The sequence below is a fragment of the Nanorana parkeri genome, unplaced genomic scaffold (genome assembly GCF_000935625.1).
Source record: "Nanorana parkeri isolate BGI_ZX_2015 unplaced genomic scaffold, ASM93562v1 scaffold1, whole genome shotgun sequence".
Classification (NCBI taxonomy): domain Eukaryota; kingdom Metazoa; phylum Chordata; class Amphibia; order Anura; family Dicroglossidae; genus Nanorana; species Nanorana parkeri.
In genome coordinates, this window is record NW_017306269.1 from 1,524,234 (window position 1) to 1,544,723 (window position 20,490).

General features: G+C 44.0%; 1 protein-coding gene across 1 annotated transcript in view; it reads right to left on the minus strand.

Moving 5' to 3' along the window:
* The window catches only part of KCNK2 (potassium two pore domain channel subfamily K member 2), a 104,423-nt gene that overhangs the window by 83,114 nt on the left and 819 nt on the right, over positions 1 to 20,490 (minus strand). The gene's annotated exons all lie outside the window — the stretch shown is intronic.

The window sequence follows — 20,490 nt, forward strand, 5'->3', positions numbered from 1 at the left end:
ATATATATAAATTACTGTTATTGTACAAGCTCCACCGGCTGTAAAATGTGTAAACTGTAACAGTGTTAGAGAAAGAACTATAAAGGAGCAGGACAGTCATTAGTATTCAGGAGACAGAGGTTCTCGTAGAATCATTACATAGATTTACACAGCACTTAGTTGTACACTGTACCTAAATAATTTATACAGTGCTAACAAATTACCCTTTACTTCAGCACGTTCATTTCCACACTCTGAAAGTGTAGTGTTCGGAGAGCACATCACACAAATCACATCCCCTGGAATTCACATTGTTATAGACACTCAGCAGAAATCTCCCATTGATACAACATATGGCGCAATATCAATCTGTCCTGCAATATCAATCTGTCATACGATATGTATGAATCTGCTGAAGAATTGCCTCAAACTGAATTTTTTCTCTATTGCAACACTTACAGGGGCAATGTGGAATCATGGAGGACGGCTAATTTACCTCCACTTATCACCCATATGGCGGATTTCCCTAATGAATTTGTCGCAGCCATAGCATCACAATGTAAAAGTGTTGCTTATAAGAACTGCCTAAATTTGTTGCATGCACTGGAATAAGAAAACTGTTGCACAGTTTTCATGAATTTGGAGCAGGACTTTCTAATATGGCCATAACACTAGAACACTAACATTGTATATGATTTTATCAGCATTTAAAACAGCGTAAAAACCTTTTGCGTTTAATATCACTTTAAAATAAAACTAACCTCCAAAAGAATGTAGAATTGCTAGGAGGTAGAGCCTTTTAGGCAGAAGAGACTTTGCACGTCTTTCGTGCCCCCAAAAAAACAAAACATTTTCCCCCTTTATTGTACCCTGCCTGCATGCACAGTGTACTATACACTCCTGTAAGATGGTAAGGATGGAGCCAGGTGCCAGGGCGATGTTGCTCCAGCAGGTACGCACAGGAGTTACATCATCACTGGCTGCCAAATGGCCAAAGAGAGAATGGCCAGACTTGGAGAAAGTGAAGGAGAAGGTGGCAGCAAAGAGGAACGAAGCAGCTACGGAAATCACGGTGCTGTTGATGCTAAAGAAGTGCAAATCTAGAGGTAAGCCTGTTATAATGTGCAATGTTATGTATATATATATATATATATATGTAATGTATATATATACCGTATACACTGAGTGGCCAGATTATTATGACCACCCCATCAGTACTTGGGCCACGAGATAACTCCATGAGATGACTTCGTTGGGCCGCCTCGTGACTCCACGAGATGTTGAAAGGTGATGCGAGGAATCTGACACTGCACTGTTGCCCTTCTGTTGTCTTGTACCAGTCTTGCCACTCTCCGTTCTGCCCTAACATTGACTAGTCGCTGACGGTCACAATTCGCAGGAGGAGAGCAGGAGGTCTTGCGAGGATCGTAGGAGACGGTTAGGGTGATACTTAGATAGAATGAGAGATAGATAGATAGATAGATAGATAGATAGATAGATAGATATCTACTCTGTTTCGGACGTGGACAGAGGACAGATGCGGGACTCATGGACAGGATATATAGAGAACATTGAATGATGTGTAAAGTGCAGTAAACCACAACCACCAATCAGATTTAATCGTTCACCATCATGGATGTGTCCGAGCAGAGAAATTACTTGTGTCCTGATATCTATGTCCACACTTTATAATGGTATTTGAAGCTAAATATAGCTCTGAAAGCTTGTGAGAAGAGGGTAATAATAGATCATTAAAACAATTCCACCTGGGCTGCTATGCTGTATATAGTACAACATGTTGTGTCTCTCCTTCTCCCCTCCACATCGCACTCAGCAATTAATCCGTTCTGATTCCCATTACTCTACAGATGTCTCAGCTACTTCGCCCAGCCAGGTGCATTAGCACACACTCCATGGCTGTTCATTCAGCACATTTGGAAGTCAGAACGACCATTCTCCTGTTTTATTTCTGGATGAAATGGAATCATATTAATAGACAATCAGATTTTCAATAGCAGGCTTTTTGAACAATGGAACAACAAAAAGAAAAGTCACTGCGCATTATTTAGAGACCTGCGGCCGGCCTATTATTTTTATATCGCAACATTTCAGCAAATACTACTGAGGCTCATTATTCCAAACAAGCTCACACATTGCTAATCCAGCACCCTGACAAGCTCATCTGCCACAACACAGCTCCCTGCCTTCATAGTCAGCAATTAACAATCTTCAAGAAAGAAAATAGATGAAGGAAAGGAAAGGCAGAAAGATGAAAGCAAAAAGGTACCAAAGCTAATGTGGGAAGAAATTGCAGGAAAGAGCAGTCAAACGGCTTTCTAATTGTCTATATTTCTCCAATCGCTGCTGTCATTGGGAATGAAAGTGAGGGTCAATCGAAACATTAGCGTGGCCACCAGAACAGGAATAGAGGGGAAATAAACCAATGGGGACACTTGTTCCTGTGACAACTGTCTAAGAGGGGATTTCCCTCACACTGGAAAGATATCTCCTTGCTTCCTGTTGAGTCTACAGGACAGGATATGTGAAGAGAAATCTCACTTTTAAGACACAAATGGAAAAAAAAAATGGACGTCAGTTTTAACCCTCCCCTACACTATGCAAAAAATGAAATAAAAAAAGCTTTAGGTATACTTTAAAACCCCTCAGCGGCCAACTAATCCGAACTGATGAAAAAGAGAGAGCACAACATCAACTACACTTTAAAAAATCTGGACTACTTTTAGGTTCTACTGCTTTGGCCCACCCACATATCCTGTGGCTCCTCAAAGTTCAATATATTGCCTTTTTATGAGGCATTTCTTTTTTGGCCCCTTTCACATGGGTGTCACCAGGTGAAAAATCTATAGGTGTATGGCCAGCTTAAAGGAGAACTATGGGGTCAGGGCTTTTCCCCATAGTTGTCCTATGTCCTCGCTCACTTCCCGATCTATTGAGCCGACGTGTGACAGTTTCATTGTCACACGTCGCCTTGAGCTATGAGGATGAGTGAAAATCACTCACCTCATAGTTCTCCTTTAAGTAGAAAAGCTTAGATAATTGGAGGTATCTAGCTGTGACTTAGCAAAGGGCATGTCCAACCTCTGCAGAAAGACAACTGCTTCCACTCAGAGAGCAAGGGTCCTTCTCTGTAGCATGATGGCAGGGGACGGGCTTTTTTTTTACTCGGCCTGTGGCTGCTTTCTAATGAAAGTAGACGGTAAAACTATGAACACCTTTATTTTTGATGCTCCTGAAATGTAATTAGCTGATGTAAAATAAACATTCACCCTGGCTGTGAAGTTATATGGCAGTAGGGGCTAATAAAATAGCTTTTTCATATATTTTTGGTTAGGGGCAGATGGACAAATCCAATAGATAGATCGTCTGCCATTGTTGTGGACAGGGGGAAGCTCTGCAACATTTCTCATAGCCTTGATCAATACATGTGCGGTGGAGCTGCAAGCTTTCACTTATCTATATGGGAAAGAGAACTAGCTAGTGACAGAGACTTTGCTACCTATTGATTCATGTTTGCAAGTTATTAAAGCATTTCTGCTCCTCCCAATTGCTTTTAACCCTTTCTCTGACATAGCATTTTTAGCACACGTTATCAGACATCCCAACCTGCAAAACCTTATTTCAGGGAGGAGCCCCCTTTATGTGATAGCACATTGGAGGTGACAGGATCTCTTTAAGGTGATAATAGTCACCTATGTACTTCAAAGGAGAAGTTCAAGCAGAGGTCATGCTTGAATAGCTTCTTCCCTGGCTTCTTTAGCTGGGGAATGGCAGCCGAGAAGCTGGAAGTGATGCAATCAGTGTCACTGCTGGCTTCATTCTGCGGTAAGGAGATCAGCAAAATGAACATTCAATTATCTCTCTCCCTGCTATCCGTCGACATAAAACTATGCCTGTCCTGGGCCCGCAGAAGGGGTAGTGAAGCCCAGGAAGCAAAGCGTGGGGGGCGCTCCATTTACCAGCCCATGGAAGCGATCTGGCAGCTAAATAGCCACCAGGACCACTTCCAGTGTAAAGCTGACAGTCGGCTTTATACAGGAAAACAGCCGCCGGTAGTAGGTTTACAGGGACTCTCAGCCAGCGCCGTAAGGCATAAGGTGTTGGCAGTGAAAGGGTTAATCGTTGTGGAATAAATATGCACCAATCGGTTGGATAATATTACCATAAATGAAGAAGTACTTGTATAGAATTAATTTCAGTCTCCACGGAGCACAGGAAACCTCCAAAGTGTTTGAGCGTTGCATTCAAATACTGAATTTCTAGCTGTGCTGCACAATGCTTGCAATACATTCCCCGCCATTGATCAGAGGAGTGTGGAGGGAAGAACATGGCAGCCTCCAAGCTGGAGGACACTGTAATAAAAAGAGTGCCCTGGGTGGGTCTCTAGTCAACTGTTACTTTGACCAAGTGGCAGATTTACTTTAAACCCTACAGTTGTCTTTCAGCTCAACTTAAAGTGACATTAAACCCTCAGATTTTTTAACATAAAACAATACTGTAATGTGTGCCTTACTGTAATCCATGGTTGTTTCCCTTCTCTTTGCTGCTCTTCCTTTTAAATCCGTATCTGTTCTCATGCTTGGGGAGCCGGCTGCTTTTCGTTTTGTGAATGGACAGTGATAGGAGATGCAGCATAGTAATGAGCTCATCTCTCTGTGGCACTCTGAAATCTCTTCCTATCAGCATGCTTCTAGTCAGTACATGAACTGATTGGTTCCATGGGCTTCGTCTTCTCATACTCCTGCCTTGCTATACAGGGTATGTAACTGGCTGATGGCAGATCAGATTCAGCTTCTTACATTGCTTGATTTAAAATAAATTACATTTAATGATTACAAAGTTGCATTCATTTGTTTTGTTATTTTTCATCTGCATGGAGTTTAGCTTTAATACATCAATTAATATTTTTTTAAATTGCAAGCAGAGTAAGTACTTTGATTTGAATTGGTATTGGCCTCTTACAGTCCCTGTACAGCAGAGCTCAGAGAGAGGGAGAGAAAAACTGCACAATCAGCCACTCCAGTGTGCTCTAGAGCAAGGGGCACACTAATAGAAGAGAGATGAACTCATTACTTTGCTGTTTGCCATTTTACTGTCCAGCACAGGATTCGGGTGTACAGGGGATCTGTAAGTGAAACTGACCCGGCAGCAAAAAAAGATCAGGCCCCCTCCTTGCCAGACAGGGCTATCCTGTGGGCTAGAACTGTGTAAATCTCAGGATTGGATAGACACATATTTTTGAAGGTACATATACAGCTCTGTTATATGTATTAAATGTGTGTATTGAATGCACCGTACACCACTGGACAGAGGTACCTGCATCCCGCTCAGCTCCTGGCAACCAGTGACATCATTGGTTGCCAGGAGTTGAGCGGGATGCTCTGGCCGGCAACCAGTGGTGTATTTATGTATTTGGCTGCCCTAGGCAAGCCAAGCTCCGGCCGCCCTCGGCACCTTACTAGCGCCCCCCCCCCCCTAGTCGATTCCCCGCCTCTGGCGACAAATAATCTAGACATCCCTGAAACCAATCATAGACAATAGACAGCTATAGTACCCCGCATGCTTAATCAGAATGCATAAGGATCTATCCATCAAACTACCAGCATGGCTGGTAAGAGCTTTATTCAGCCACACAGGGCACCATTCTCAGGTAATTCCATATTACAATTTATAATACGATATACAACAAGCATACTGAGGCACGTCATCAAAGACATGGCCCTGGAAGCTAGAAGGGGCAAATCCGAAGCTGACAGCAAGCAGTGCTTATTATGCGTCACCCTACAAGAGAAGAGGAGGCTTTATCAGAGACAGCAGCTTTGGTCCCCACTCCTCAACAATCCTAGAGGGTGGTCAGGTTGCTCTTGGAAAGCAGAAAGTATTAGGTGGGGATGAGAGGGATAAGGCCCCTCACAGACACACGGTTCCATAATCCTTCACTTTTTCATCATAGAACCAATCTGACAACATGGCTTCTGGGCCTATTAAATGACTATAACAACACGGCATCGTGCCAATATAAGAATGAAATAAGGATATGGGAGGTCACGGGTGAGTTCCTCAAGGCGGCTTTTCTAAGTCAACTTCAGTTACGATGTCAAAAGTGAACAATTTATTTTTAATCATTGGTGGGGTAGCATCCAATTAAAATTCTGCACAGGATACCATAGGTCAGGGGTAGGAAACCTTGACATTCCAGCTATGGTGAATCCTTACATCCCATCATGCCTCTGCCTCTGGGAGTCATGTCCGTTGTTATCAATCTTGCAATGTCTCATGGGACTTGTAATTCCCCAACAGTTGGAGTGCCAAGGTTGCCTACCCCTGCCATAGATCCGTCACCTTATATTGAAGGCCATATCACATAACCATGCATGTCTGGGTGCACAGGGGATGTCCCCTCTTATGTTGGCCTAGGGAAAGAAAAAAAGCTTCATGGATATAGAATATAAACCCAATCTCAAAATAGACTTTTCCTCTGAGGCTAGCCATACATGGTTCATGTTCTCTCATTCAGAAAATCAGTAGATTCCATCCTGAGCAGTGTGGATGGAGAAACCTCCACTGCCAGAAGGGGGCGCCACCACAATTTTATAGAGCCCAGAGCAATTATTTATTTAAAAGGTTCAATATGGTAAAACAGCCAATGCATTTCGGGGGTGCACAAAACCACCCTTCTTTAGGGCTTCGGTAAATTGAGTTCCCTTCAGGAGTGTTTGGAATCAGAGAAAATACATTTCCTCCTCTACAGGCATCTTAATTCAATGCGTACATTATCACTATTTTTTTTTTGTGTGTCCATAAGGATCTATGATAAATCTTACAAGGTATATCAGGCAACCTTGGCACTCCAGCTGTGGTTAAACTACAACTCTCAATATGCCTCTTTCTATGGGAGCCATTTAGACATGTGCAATTTGTTTCATTCCGAATCAAAATTTGTACAAATTTTCCAAAATTCGGCGTTTGGACACATCCGAATTTTCGAATCCCAATGCATCCGAATGTATCATAATCCGAATTTCCGTTTCCAAAATTCGGATCCCGTCCGAATTTTATTCAAGAACGAAATTCAATTGGACATGTGACTTTTCTGGCCAATCAGGTGTGTTCAGTTTAATGCATCTGAATGGGTCTGAACACGAATTGTCGTTACGGCAACATGGAAGCCCTATACAGTATATACATATAATACTAAAGCTGAGGCTCCCAGACCCAAATGGCATTTGGGAGCTCCCAATTGCAACTCGTAAATTTGGATCCCAAAAATAACTAAATATCCGAACCAAACCGAATTTTTCCGCAGCTTACATATCTAGAGTCTTTCAATCCTTTAAAATCCTCTTTGACCAATGGACTCTAAACACACATTATAACTATTTTAAAGGAGAACTATGAGGTGAGTGCTTTTCACTCACCTCATAGTTCTAGCCGACCTGTGACAATGAGACTGTCACAGGTCGGCTCAGTAGATCGGGAGGTGAGCGAACAAATACCGGCGTTCCCTCACTTCTCGATCCTGTCACGGCTCTCTGCCGTGACAGGGGAGGGGCTGGATTCCCCCCTCCCCGCTCCGATCCAAAGCGCTGACTGGCGTAACGGACAGGGGAGGGGGTGGGTACAGCTGGCTCTGCCTCTAGATAGGCAGAGCCAGCTGTCACTCACACAGCTGGGCGGATCTTGACATCGATGTCAGGATCCGCTCCGGCTGCGGCGTCTCAGTATACCGCGAGCTGTACTGAGCTTAGGGTGACGGGAGGACGCTAGTTTGTGTCCTCCCGTTACCCTATGGGGAAAAGCACTGACCCCATAGTTCTCCTTTAATAACCCCCTTACATTGACAGAATATCTCTAGAAGCTGAACCTCGCCCTCCCCATGTTAACCACCTTACGTCCATGGCCGTTTGTGAACGGCCAGATGGACGTCTGCTCAGAGCGGGAGGGCGTCTTAAGACGTCCTGCCCCTCTCGTGTGCGAGATTTGGATGTCATTGACAACAATCCAATTCTGTGTAAACTACAACAAAAATAGTTACATAGTTGATAAGGTTAAAAATAGATATGGGTCCATTTGGTTCAACCTATATGTGTGTGTGTGTGTGTGTGTGTGTGTGTGTGTGTGTGTGTGTGTGTGTGTGTGTGTCATTTTGAGTCATTATTGCAGGGTTGTGAATTGAAGCACCACACTCCGTTTTATAGTCCAGATACATCTTCATTCAGTGTACGGTTAAAAGGACAGTATAGAAATAGCCAATGCGTTTCAGGGGCTCATTCAAATACCTCCGTCATCAGGGTTTTGGCAGTCTGTGAGAATGCACAGAGCTCTTTAGCAGCTGATTCCGTCTCGTTACCTGTACATTAAATAAAGATGTACCTGGACTATTAAATGGAGAGTGGCGCTTCAATGCACAATCTCGCAATTTGACCCTACAAACCAAGGTGACAGCGGAGATTATTTGGAGTGTGGAAGCTGCCTGTCTGGTAGTCAGCTCACCTATACCAGGGGTAGGTAAACTCTGGCCTACCAGCTGTGGTGAACCTACAAATCACAATTTACCTTTGCCTTTGGCAGTCATGATTGTGGCTGTCAGAGTCTTGCATTGCCTCATAGGACTTATAGTCCCACCACAGCTGGCGTGCTGGAGTTTGCCTACCCATGATCTATACTGACTCTATGACACCCTAATTGGCCGGCCACACCTATAAGACAAACCTTACGGGCCCAGAACTTTTCTTCCACTTCTTTCCAGTATTTTGGGTCAATAGGAATTCCCATACCCCTGGATTTTATGTTCACTATGGAAGAGATCTATCAGTTTTTGGCTGCAGTCAACGTTCGGCCAACAATTTTCCACCCAGATACTTCTACTTATGGATCAAAGGATGTTGGGCGAGAGGCTGCCAATACTTCCACCCATGAAGAACCGCCTGATATTCGCTCCATGTATGGCCAACTTAACTGCCTGACAACTGCTCAGATAAGATATAAGCCACATGGGGAGTGCATTGGTTTTAATAGGAATTTCTACACCACTGGATATTATGTTCATTGAGGAAGAGATCTATGAGTTTTTGGTTGCAGTCAATGTTCGGCCAACAATTTTCCACCTGGCTCTTTCTACTTATGGATCGAAGGATGTTGGGCGAGAGGTTGCATCACCTCTCCCCATAAACAACCAGCTGAAATTCTCTACGTGTATGGCCAACTTAACTGCCTGACAACTACTGAGATAAGATATAAGCCACACGGGGAGTGCATTGGTTTTAATAGGAATTTCCATATCCCTGGACATTATGTTCGCTGAGGAAGAGATCTATGAGTTTTTTAAAGTGATACTGAACTCAAGAGTTAAATCCTAAAAATGCATCCAAGTACCTCAACTATTAACAAAAATGTATCTTATTTGTGCATCACTCGGCTGTAGATCCTCAAATCATCTCTGAATTGGTGCTGACACTTCTGGAGGGTGGCTACTTTTGTCCCCCATGGTCCCTGTGTGTGTTGTAAAGTAGTCACCGCTCCAAGCTCACTCCCGTGATGGACTACACCTCCAGCTGTGGATTCTCACAGCCACAGACATGATTCCCGGAGAGAGATGCTTCATGGGATTTAAAGTTTCACCACAGCTGGAGGGCCGGAGTTTGGCCATCACTACACAGTGACGTCACAAGGGGGCCCACACCCGGGTGACACCTTTAGATGGGGTGACACCAAAATGACTGACAGTCATTTTGGTGTCACCCCTTCTGAAAAGTTGGGCACTCGGTCATGGACTGAGAGCCTGAAAGTGTCAGGAGAGAGGAGGGGACTCGGTGGCATACCTAATCCCGCTGGGTGAACGTCCCCTCCTCTCTCTCTGTCGGCATCCATCACTAAAAAGGCCGCCGGCAGGCGTCATCTAGATGGCTGCACATGCGCGATGACGACACGGCGGAATGTCACCCGGTCTCCACACCCGGCATCGGGACGCCCCTGGGACTACAGTCTCATGTTTACTGTTTTGTTAGCTCATTTGTATGGAGATTGTAGTCCATCATAGGAGCAAGCTTGGAGCGGTGACTTATCGACAGGGACCATGGGGAACTCTCCAGAAGGAAGGACAGTGCCAGCACCAATTCAGAGATGATTTTAGGAAAAAAATTTTTAATAATATTAATAATATGCAATTTTAATATTTAACTCCTGAGTTTAGTGTCAAGACTCTCAGGCAATACCACTACCTGGGGAAGGTAGTTCCACATTTTTACTGCTCTGACAGTGAAGATCTCCTTCCGTAATTTAAGATTTAACCTCCGATTGCGGCCGTGTGTTACAAAATTATAAAGATTTTTTGGAACAGTGGCCCCTAGGTAAGGTATCGCTTGCATTCTGCATTCATTGAATGATAGAAAAGCTCAGGCAAAATCCGGTGGGCTGTGTTGGAAAATGTCATCCTGTATCCCACTATTCTGGGTAAGCATCCATCAGCTCAGCTCTGGAGATCTCATCCTTCGTGCATGGTTGGATGCTCTCTGAAGAGGGCGGACAGATTCTGAAGTAACAGCCGTCATGTCTCTGGGGTATAATGTAATACGGCTCCCCACTTAACAGAACTAAGCACAATTAATGAGACCTATAGCTTGCCGCACTTCCACATGACAAAGCAATTAAAGGTCCTATTGATATTTGTGGCCATCAGCAATTTGCACATCTCCGTCTGCCAAGAACCTAACAAAACACTGACACGTCCCAGAATTCTACACTCAACAAGCTTATTCAGAAAGGCAAGCCAGGGAAATGCAAAGATCGCTATACTACAACGGCAGCGGTGGCGGTTTGACTCGACGCATATGAGAGGGAGAGATAGGCGATTTCAGAGTATCTAAGGAGAGCCTCTGCATAATGCAATCAGAGGGGAGGAATATGTGCAGCGATTAGCAAATTAAATAACGCAAACCCAATTACAAATAAAATGAATGGAAATCAACAAGCCAGACGCCTAACGGCGTGGATTCGTGACCGCATTATTTATAGATTTTCGCTTACATGTCCTTCCCATAAGCGTTGGATATTTAAAGGTGAAGTATAGTGTATTGTCATTGTGTGCAATTACCTTAAAAGAAGAACTCCGAGCAGGCACAAAATTAATACAAAACACAAAAAATCCCCAGCTTCACCTGCCAGCCAGCCTGCAACCAAACAAATTGCCCTGTCAACAGTATGCGTTACAATCAGAGGTTTTAGTTGCACAAACTTTTGGCCAAAAATATGTAGAAGCCACACCGCCGCGCCAAGGCACCTCTGCAAAGTGTGGTCCTAACTCTATGTATCCGAGTCTCCAAGTGTGAGCATATTAATGAAGTCGATAAATTGCATGCAGGTGTACCTGGAGGTAGCCTACTCCTCCTAATAAGGTGCCTTTTTTGGAGGTGGGGACCCAGCGTGCATTCTAGGTTGCTGGGCCCCCAGTGCGTCCCCGCATCTTATTAGGAGGAGTAGGCTACCTCCTGGTACACCTGCATGCAATTTATCGACTGCATTAATATGCTCACACTTGGAGACTCGTGTTCCTCCATTCTTTATTATCATTTTAGATTTGTAGTGTAGTCACAGCTACAATGGCTCCGCCTGAAGTCGGCTATGCGCTGAGCTTTTTCATTCAGCCCATCAGCTATATATAAAAAAAATCGAACAGATTCCCCTGACCGTACTGTTTTGCATTAATGGGGGAATCAGTGAGATTTTTGTTTTATACAGCCCACGAGCTGAACGAAAAAATTCCCTCACCAGGCTACTGTATTCCGACAGCAGTGATTCAGAATACCGGAACAGTGACTGTGGCTGATTGGCTGCAGGCAATATTCGGTCAACAATGTTCCACCCAGCTCCTTCTATTTACAGATCCAAGGACGTTGGGCGGGAGGCTACATCATCTCTCCCTATGAAGAATCGGCTGAAATGCTTTCCATGTATGGCCAACTTAAGTGTCTTACAACTGCTGAGATAAGCTCTAAGCCACATGGGGAGTGCATTGTTTTTTTTTTAAATATTTAATCTTTATTTTTTATTATTTATCAGACATTTAACAAACATTTAACAATTGTTGAGGCATCCCATATATTTCACATAAAACTGTGTACATACAGTATACATATGTTTACCATGCGCTTTCCTCTGTGGTTCTCCTCCCAATATTAATCTTTTCTCTCATGTTAAGGGCATATACTAGATGGGGTCCCAGAACCACAGAGGTGAGTAGCTCAACAACCTCAACTATATACCTAAACAAACAAAAAAGAGAAAAAAAAAAAGGGAGAGGGAAGGGGGAGGGGAGTGCAGAGATTCACATCTGACTTGTTGTATTCTTTGTACCCTTTTATTTATTTAATAACTAGTCAATTGCTAGAGAGGGTGGTGGGTCTAACGGCTCTCCAAGGGGCCCATGTGGCTTCGAACAAGTGTGTCCGTTCTTGTCTTGCCATTGTAAGTTTTTCCATCAGGCATAGGTATTCTACTTTGGTTATCCATTCTGTAATTGTAGGTATTGTAGCAGTGTTCCAATATTTAGGGATCAAGAATTTTGCAGCGTTCAATAAATGTGGTAATAGCATTTTCCTATATCTGGCATGGGGTATGTCTGAGAGGTGTAGTAGGCACACCCATGGGTCATTAGGGGTTACTTGCCCCGTTATAGAGGAAATAAGTTGGATAACTTGCTTCCAGTATGGTTTAATCTTGGGGCAGAACCACCATATGTGCCCATGGGTGCCCATCAATCCACATCCCCTCCAACATTCCGGGGAGCGGGATGGGTGCATTGCATGGAGTCTGTCCGGGGTGTAATACCACCTTGCCAGTAATTTAAATGAAGCCTCCACCACATAGGTGCTTATTGAGGACGCAGAATTAAGGCTAAGAAGCCTTTCTTTCTGAGTGCTTGTCAATATATTGCCTAAATCTGCTTCCCATTGTTGAACGTATGACGGGTCATAAGACGTCCTTGAAGATAACAGTATTTTATACATCCGCGAGAGACCATGTGATGGAGGATTTATTTGTGATAGTAAGGTCTCTAGAGGATGTAAATTTTCTACTGTTCTAAGTGGCATGGGGAGAGAGGCAACAAAATGATGTAACTGCTGGTACCGCCATTTATCCCAGGGTCTAATCCCATACTTCTTTTGTATTGTGTTGTAATGTATCTACCTGGCTGGAGTGTTGTAGAACCTCATATAGTTTAGGGAATTTATCAGTCGACCAATGTCGTAGGCCTTTATCCCCTAGTCCTAGGGGGCAGAATGAATGTCCTATCAAGGGCAATAGTGGAGAATTGTAGGGGCCTACCAGTTGTGGGTATAGTTTTGTCCATATAATTAGAGTAGTCCTGGTCAATGGGGAGGTAGAATTCGATAGTTCTCTGTATTCTGGTGGAATCCATGGTATTGTCAATAATGACTGTCCTGCTAATGAGAACTCCAAGTCCACCCACCGCTTATTCCCTTTTTGGTAGGTCCAATCTAGCACTCTGTTAAGTGCTACGGCCTTGTAGTACAAATTAAAGTCTGGCAAGGCCAGACCACCTTCCGTTTGGTCCTTATCAAAGTCTGCCGGGAGATTCTTGCTCTAGTCCGGTTCCATATATATTTATTGGTCACTTTACATATGGTCCTCAGATAGCTCTCCGGCAAGGAGATAGGCACCGTTTGCAACAGATATAACACCCTGGGCAGGACATTCATTTTAATGGCATTGATCCTACCCGTTAAAGTTAAGTAAGGCCGATCGTTTGCCCACTTCGATAAGTCTGATTTTATATTGTTTAAGAGGGGGATATAATTATGCTTTATCAGATCTAAATATTTAGGGGTCAACTGTATGCCAAGATATTTCAACTTATTTGATCTCCAGATAAATGGCAACACACTACGGAGATGTTGGCATTCCTGTGGGGGCGCTGTGAGGTTCATTATTTCTGACTTGTGTAAGTTTATACGGAAATTTGAGATTTTACCGAATTGTTCAAATTCCTTAAGAAGATTGGGAATTGTGGTTCTGGGTTGTCGCACAAAGAAAAGAATATCGTCGGCGTATGCCGCTATCTTGTGTTCCTGTCCCTGAACCTCAATACCTTTTATGCTTACGTTATTCCGAATAGATATGAGCATAGGCTCTAACGACAATGTGAATAAAAGGGGTGATAGTGGGCATCCCTGTCGGGTGCCGTTGTGCAGCTCGAAAGCTTGAGACAGACTACCATTAATTTTTATTTGTGCAGTGGGTTTGTGATAAAGTGCCTTAATTGAGTGTAACATTCTTGGGCCTAACCCTAGGTGTTCAAGTGTACTATTTAGGTAGTCCCAATCGACCCTATCGAATGCTTTTTCCGCGTCTGTCGCAAGGATCATGGTCTATAGGGTGGATGTGGATGCATAGTTAACTAATGTGAGTGCCCGTTGAGTGTTATCTCTGGCCTCCCTACCCGGTATAAACCCTGACTGATCCGCTGAAATAAGATGGGGTAATAATGGGGCCAGGCGTTTAGCTAGAATTTTTGCGAATAATTTAATATCCGCATTTAATAATGAAATAGGCCTGTAACTACTGCAAACAGTTGGGTCCTTACCGGGTTTAGGGAGGACAGAGATGTGAGCATGTAATGTGGCAGGGTCAGGAGGTCTACCAGTGGGGAAAGTGTTTAAATATGTACATAGGTGCGGTAAAAGGGTGGTTTGAAAAGTTTTATAATACTTTAACGAAAACCCATCTGGGCCGGGGCTTTTCCCCATTGGAGTTGTCATTATAGGCTCCAAAAGTTCTTGTTCAGTTATTGGAGCCCCTAAGGACAACATTGTGGTCTGATCGATCTTGGGTAGGGGAAGGGTAGCCAGGTATCTTTGTATTAGGGTGTCGTGTCGTTTTTTTAATTGTTTGGAGGGGTTAGGTCTTACACTATATAATAGAGTAAAATTCCCTAAAAATTTGGGCCATCTCCTTCGTGGAGTACGTAAGAGAGTCGGTCACAGTCTTGAGTCTGGGGATAAAACCTGCATTTTGGCGAACTCGGAGCATACGTGCCAGTCGCCTGCCTGGTTTATTCCCAAACTCATAAGTCTGTTGAGACAGATAATTCACAGATCTAGTGTAGTTGGCTTGCAACGCCCTACGTAGTTCTTCACGTGCTTCACCTAGCTCCCTAAGAAGATCTTCTGCCAGGGATAATTTGTGTACCCTTTCTAAAGTGGTTATCTTGTGCGTCAGTTCCATGATTTTGCGGGTGTATTCTTTTTTTTTACGTGCACCGTGAGCAATAAATTTCCCCCTTATCGTTGCCTTATGGGCTTCCCAGAGTATCCCTGGAGAGATAGACTCAGTGTAGTTTTCCCTAAAATAGAGATTAAGATCTTCTTTGATAGCTGACTCAACATTTGGGTCAGCCAATAGCTGTTCATTGAGCCTCCACCTATACGGAGATCTTATCTCTCCCGGTCTCTCTAGGTGAATGGATATGGGGGCGTGATCTGAAATTGTGGCCGTATGTATATTAGCTTCCCTAAGCAAGTCTAAATGTCTGTGCTCCAAAAATATATAGTCTATGCGGGCATACATATTATGCACCGGGGAATATATCGTGTAATTTTTTTCATAGGTATGCAGTATACGCCATGTATCAATAAATTGTAATCTGTGTAGGTGTGTTTTAAGCTTAGAGATTTGTTTATAGGTTATATGTGATCGGCCAGATGAAGAGTCTAATGAGGGATCCATATGTATATTAAAGTCCCCCGCCAATATCGTTTTACCTACTTGGAAATCCCTCAAATAACTTAATATTTTAATTAAATACGGTACCTGTGATTGATTTGGACCGTATATATTTGCCAGGGTGTATATCTGTTGCCCTATCTCTCCCTGTAGGAAGATGTATCTCCCGGCCGAGTCGGTCTTCATTTTCAATACCCTAAATGGTAGGCGCCTATGGATTCCAATGGCGACCCCACTTTGTTTACTGGATGGTGACGTACTGTAGTACCATATGGGGTATTGTTGGGAATACAATTTAACTTGTGACGTGTGTGCTATATGTGTTTCTTGAAGGAACACTATATCCCCGTCTAGCATTTTCAGTTCCCTATATAGAGCATGTCACTTTGACGGGGTATTTAACCCCCGAACGTTATAGCTAATTCATTTGATGTCTTCCATTGATTGACACCTTGTTTGCCTCTCTCCTCATAGCCACCACTAGGACTCTCTGCGTTACTAGGAAGGGGTATAGGTATAGACATGGATAGGAAATGGAAAAAAGTCTGGGAAAAAAAATAAAAAAATAAAAAATAAAGTTATAAAATACAATACTTTGAAACAACATATAAACAAAGGGGGGGTCGAAAAATAATCCCCGTTCTCGATCTTCAGTAGTTTGTTATTCTAGTCGGGAGTGCATTGGTTTTAATGAGTCAGATGACTTGTAGAATTGCATTGTGGGAAGGAGCAGGAAATCACTGTGTAGTACTGCAAAGTGGGAAAAGCTTGCATGTGTAATGAGTATATGCGGCTGCTCTTGTGCATATATGATTTTAAGCTGTGCATAGAGCTACGCTTTAAAAAAAAGACACATTGATAAGACTATGTACAGCAAGCTAATCTCTCCCCCCTTATATCTAAAAAATTTAAAAGACTACAAGGGGTTATTCACGAAGGATCCAGGCGTAGCTTCGGCTAATCCTTCGGCTCTCTTCCGCCGCCAGAGCCCTCCAGTTTAGTTGAACTGAAGGGCTGCTGTGCGGGCTATTCACTATAGCCCATACAGCAGCCGAAGGTGGCTGAGCGGCTCAGCCGAGCCTAAGGCATATGCCTGCCGAAGGCTGGCCGTTCGCCCCCACAAATGGCAGCCAGTTGTAATGACAGACCAGCGTCCCCAAGTGACCTTGGGATTCTGATCTGTCATTAAACAATAACAACTGGGCAGAGCCGGCCGTGACCTCACCAGTTGTTATTCATTGAACGGGACCTGCTAGAAGACTCTAGCAGGTACCGGCCAATAGGAAACTGTTGGGCGGGGCTAGCTGTCACTGCTAGCTCCACCCAATAGTTGTTTTTTTTACTTTTAAAATATATATATATTTTTTTAATCTTCCTATTTTTTAACATTGTTCAAATCATTTAGCATTTTTTTTAACATTCTTTACACTTATTTGCTATTCTGCTCGGTACCACAGAGGTACTGAGCAGAATAGCCGAATGAGAATAGGTGCGAACGGCAGCGAGTGAGCTGCCGGAGCTTCGGCTCAGCCGATCCAGATGTTGGATCGGCTGAGTCGGAATCCTTCTACACTTCGGTCTTAGCCAAACATACAGGACATGTTCGGCTGACCGAAGGCCGCCGATGTATGGCTGAAATCAGCCGTACTGAGCTGAAGTGAATAGCCCAACGTCGTTCGGCTCTGTTCACTTCGGCTCGGTTATTCACTCGGCTGCCTTTGGCACCTTTGTGAATAACCCTGTATACATTCCCCAAGCTAAAGTACAAAGGAAATACATATGTGAGGGCTGTTTACCTGCTCAAAGATTTCTATTTCTGCCCATCCAGTTTAGAGATTTGCACAGCTCTGTCACACAGCACAGCCCTTACTCTGCTGAAGTTAAATAGCACTTAAGGTGCCCATACATCTTGCAGATATCGTTCGATTTCAGAACGCAGTCGGGTTTTCGTACGATAATCTGCCAGTTAGAGGGAAGTCAGCGACCACAGTTACTGTACGCCTGGCCGAATTTCCCCGATGGGTCAGGCTAGAAAAGTTTTTTAGAATCATACACAAATCGATGGATTAGTGGTGTTTATGTAGCAAAAAAAAAATCGCAACATGAACACAAACGAAAATCCGTTCTGTCGATCGACTAAATTCGGTGAGTTAGTATTGCTAACGAACGGTAATTGAAATCCGCATTGGTCCGTGCATGATGGGGCAGTCCGTGCCGAAATCAGACGACGGTTCGATGAAGACACGAAAATCTAACAATAATTGTAAGGTTTATGTCCACCGCTATAGGCCTTGTCCCTCCCCCAGTCTGTGAATGAACTGAAATAAACAGCAGAACACTGCTATCTCTGTCACTCTGCTCCCTCCTTCTATCAGCATGCTCCTTGTTAGCACATGAGCACTATAGCACAACTGATTGGTTCCTTGTGCTGCTTCTCCCTGTCCTAGTCTGAGCTCAGCAAGAGGCTAAAACCAAGTCATGTCAGGTTCATACATACAAGTCATAATGAGATACTTAGCATGCTTGCATTAAAAGGGCATGTATAGTGTGTTAATGAATGTTATATCTGCATGGAATTCTGCTTATGGGCGCATTCACGCTGAAATGTGTGCGTTGGACGTGACTCAATGCAAGTGCATTCACTTACATTGGCACAGTACTAAACATGCGTTGCATTGTAATTTGTTTTGTTATTTTTCGGGTGGGTTTTTTTGTTGTTTCATTTTTACACTAAGCTCTATAAGGCTTTGGTTCTGCTTTGCGTAGCCCACCTGAGAGTGCACATAGCCCACCTGGGAGCCTGCAGAGTCCACCTGAGAGCCCACGGAGTCCACCTGAGCACCAGCACAGCCCTGGTGAGAACCCGCACAGGCCATTGTGTTGCTGTATAAGTTATTGCTGGGATTTGTAGTCCTCTATAGCCGGTCTCCCTCCCCTGGCTGTCTCTTCTTTCTCCTGGCTGCCTGTCATCGCTCTCTCCTCTATATTCTTAAAATAAATTGCTGCACGCAACGCTAGAGTGTTCAGGTTTTACTTGAAGAAAAGGTGGCAACCCTGGTGCACGCCCATAAAAAGACCCGATCCCGGAAGGGACAGGTGCTGTGTGCTTTCAACCACCCATCTGAATGAGCCCATAAAGTCCATAAAAACTTGGTGTGCTCAAGGAAACACGAAAAGGTTCTCATTGCATTTTCCTTCATATGTCTCTGTATCTGCTTTCTGTACACACAGCATGCGAGCTTGATGGTAATGCGCCGAAAGCACGCAGACAATGCAATGAAAACATCTAAAGCACTTCTAAGTGCTCTCGAGATGCGTCTGACAAAAAGCATTGTGGGAAATCAAATTGTATGCTTGGCGACGAAACTCCAACACCGAGTGCCGATGACATAACCGTATATATGAGATGCCGGGAATGTGAAGGCAAGCGCCTTGAATTCGGCTTACTTCGCATACCTGCAGATCATTCCTAAGGCTGCCCGTAGACGGGATGATACAAACTAGATCATTCTAAAACCTGCAATGAGGCTCTAAAATATAATCATTGTCATGAAAAAAAATGAACCATTTTCTTGGAAATCATCTGACATTCGGGTGGTGTGTACCTTGAAGATTTCACGCAGATGTCGCAGCGGGTCCTCTGGCCCGCTGAGCGATGCTTCTCACTAATAACATTGCTCGTTAACCAGGGTCTGCCCCAGAATGATTTTCCGTCATGTTGGAAAATCAATTTGATCGCATCAGTCATCGATCATTTGTGGGAGCTCGTTGTGTCACTGAATCTATACCATATCGGACCACACATCGCTCTGTGTGTGGCCAGCTTGGCACGCACACTATCCTCCTAGATGTCATCGCAATTTACGGTGTCCTGTAGATGATAGCACGGGCACTAAGGGGTTCAGAAAGCTGAAGCTAGTTTGCGTTTTTAACCTAAATGTGCACGTTTCTGTAAGTAATTTAATCCTAATATAGACATTTTACATCCTAGCGCAGGAAATATGGAGCAAATAACATTTCAAAAACAAGCGAAGCAACGCATAGGGATTGTCTTATGTAACATCAGCCTGAAAATCTCCCACTTGATTGCTCCATTCCTTAGTCCCCAACCTGACATTTCTTATAAAAATCAATTGCTCGTGCCGGTCACGACTGCCATAGAACTACAATCCCCAAGGGAGCTCACACCCAAGCTGTCTTCTCTTACCAGTAAAGACTGTCATTGAACTACATGCCCCAGCAGATGCAAAACCCCAGCTGGCTTCTGTTGCTGGTCACGACTCCTATGGAACCACAAGCCACAGCGGAGCCAAAATCCAGGTTGGCTTCTCTTGCCGGTCACGACTGCTATGGAACCACAAGCCTCAGCGGAGCCAAAATCCCATCTGGTGTCTCTTGCCAGTTATAACTGCCATAGGACTACAAGCTTCAGTCGAACCAAAACCCCAACTGGCTTCTCTTGCCAGTCACAGCTGCCATTGAACTACAAGCCCCAGCTGGCTTCTGTTGCCGGTCAGGACTGCTATGGAACTACAAACCCCAGCTAGTGGCTCTTGCCAGTTATGGATGTTATAGAACTACAAGCCCCAACTAGTGTCTCTTGCAAGTTATGGCTGCCATAGAACTACAAGCCCCAGCAGAACCAAAGCCCCACCTGGCTTTTCTTGCCAGCCATGACTGCTATGAAACAAAACATTCCAGGGGAGCTCAAATCCAAGCTGTCTTCTCTTACCGGTAAAGACTGTCATGGAA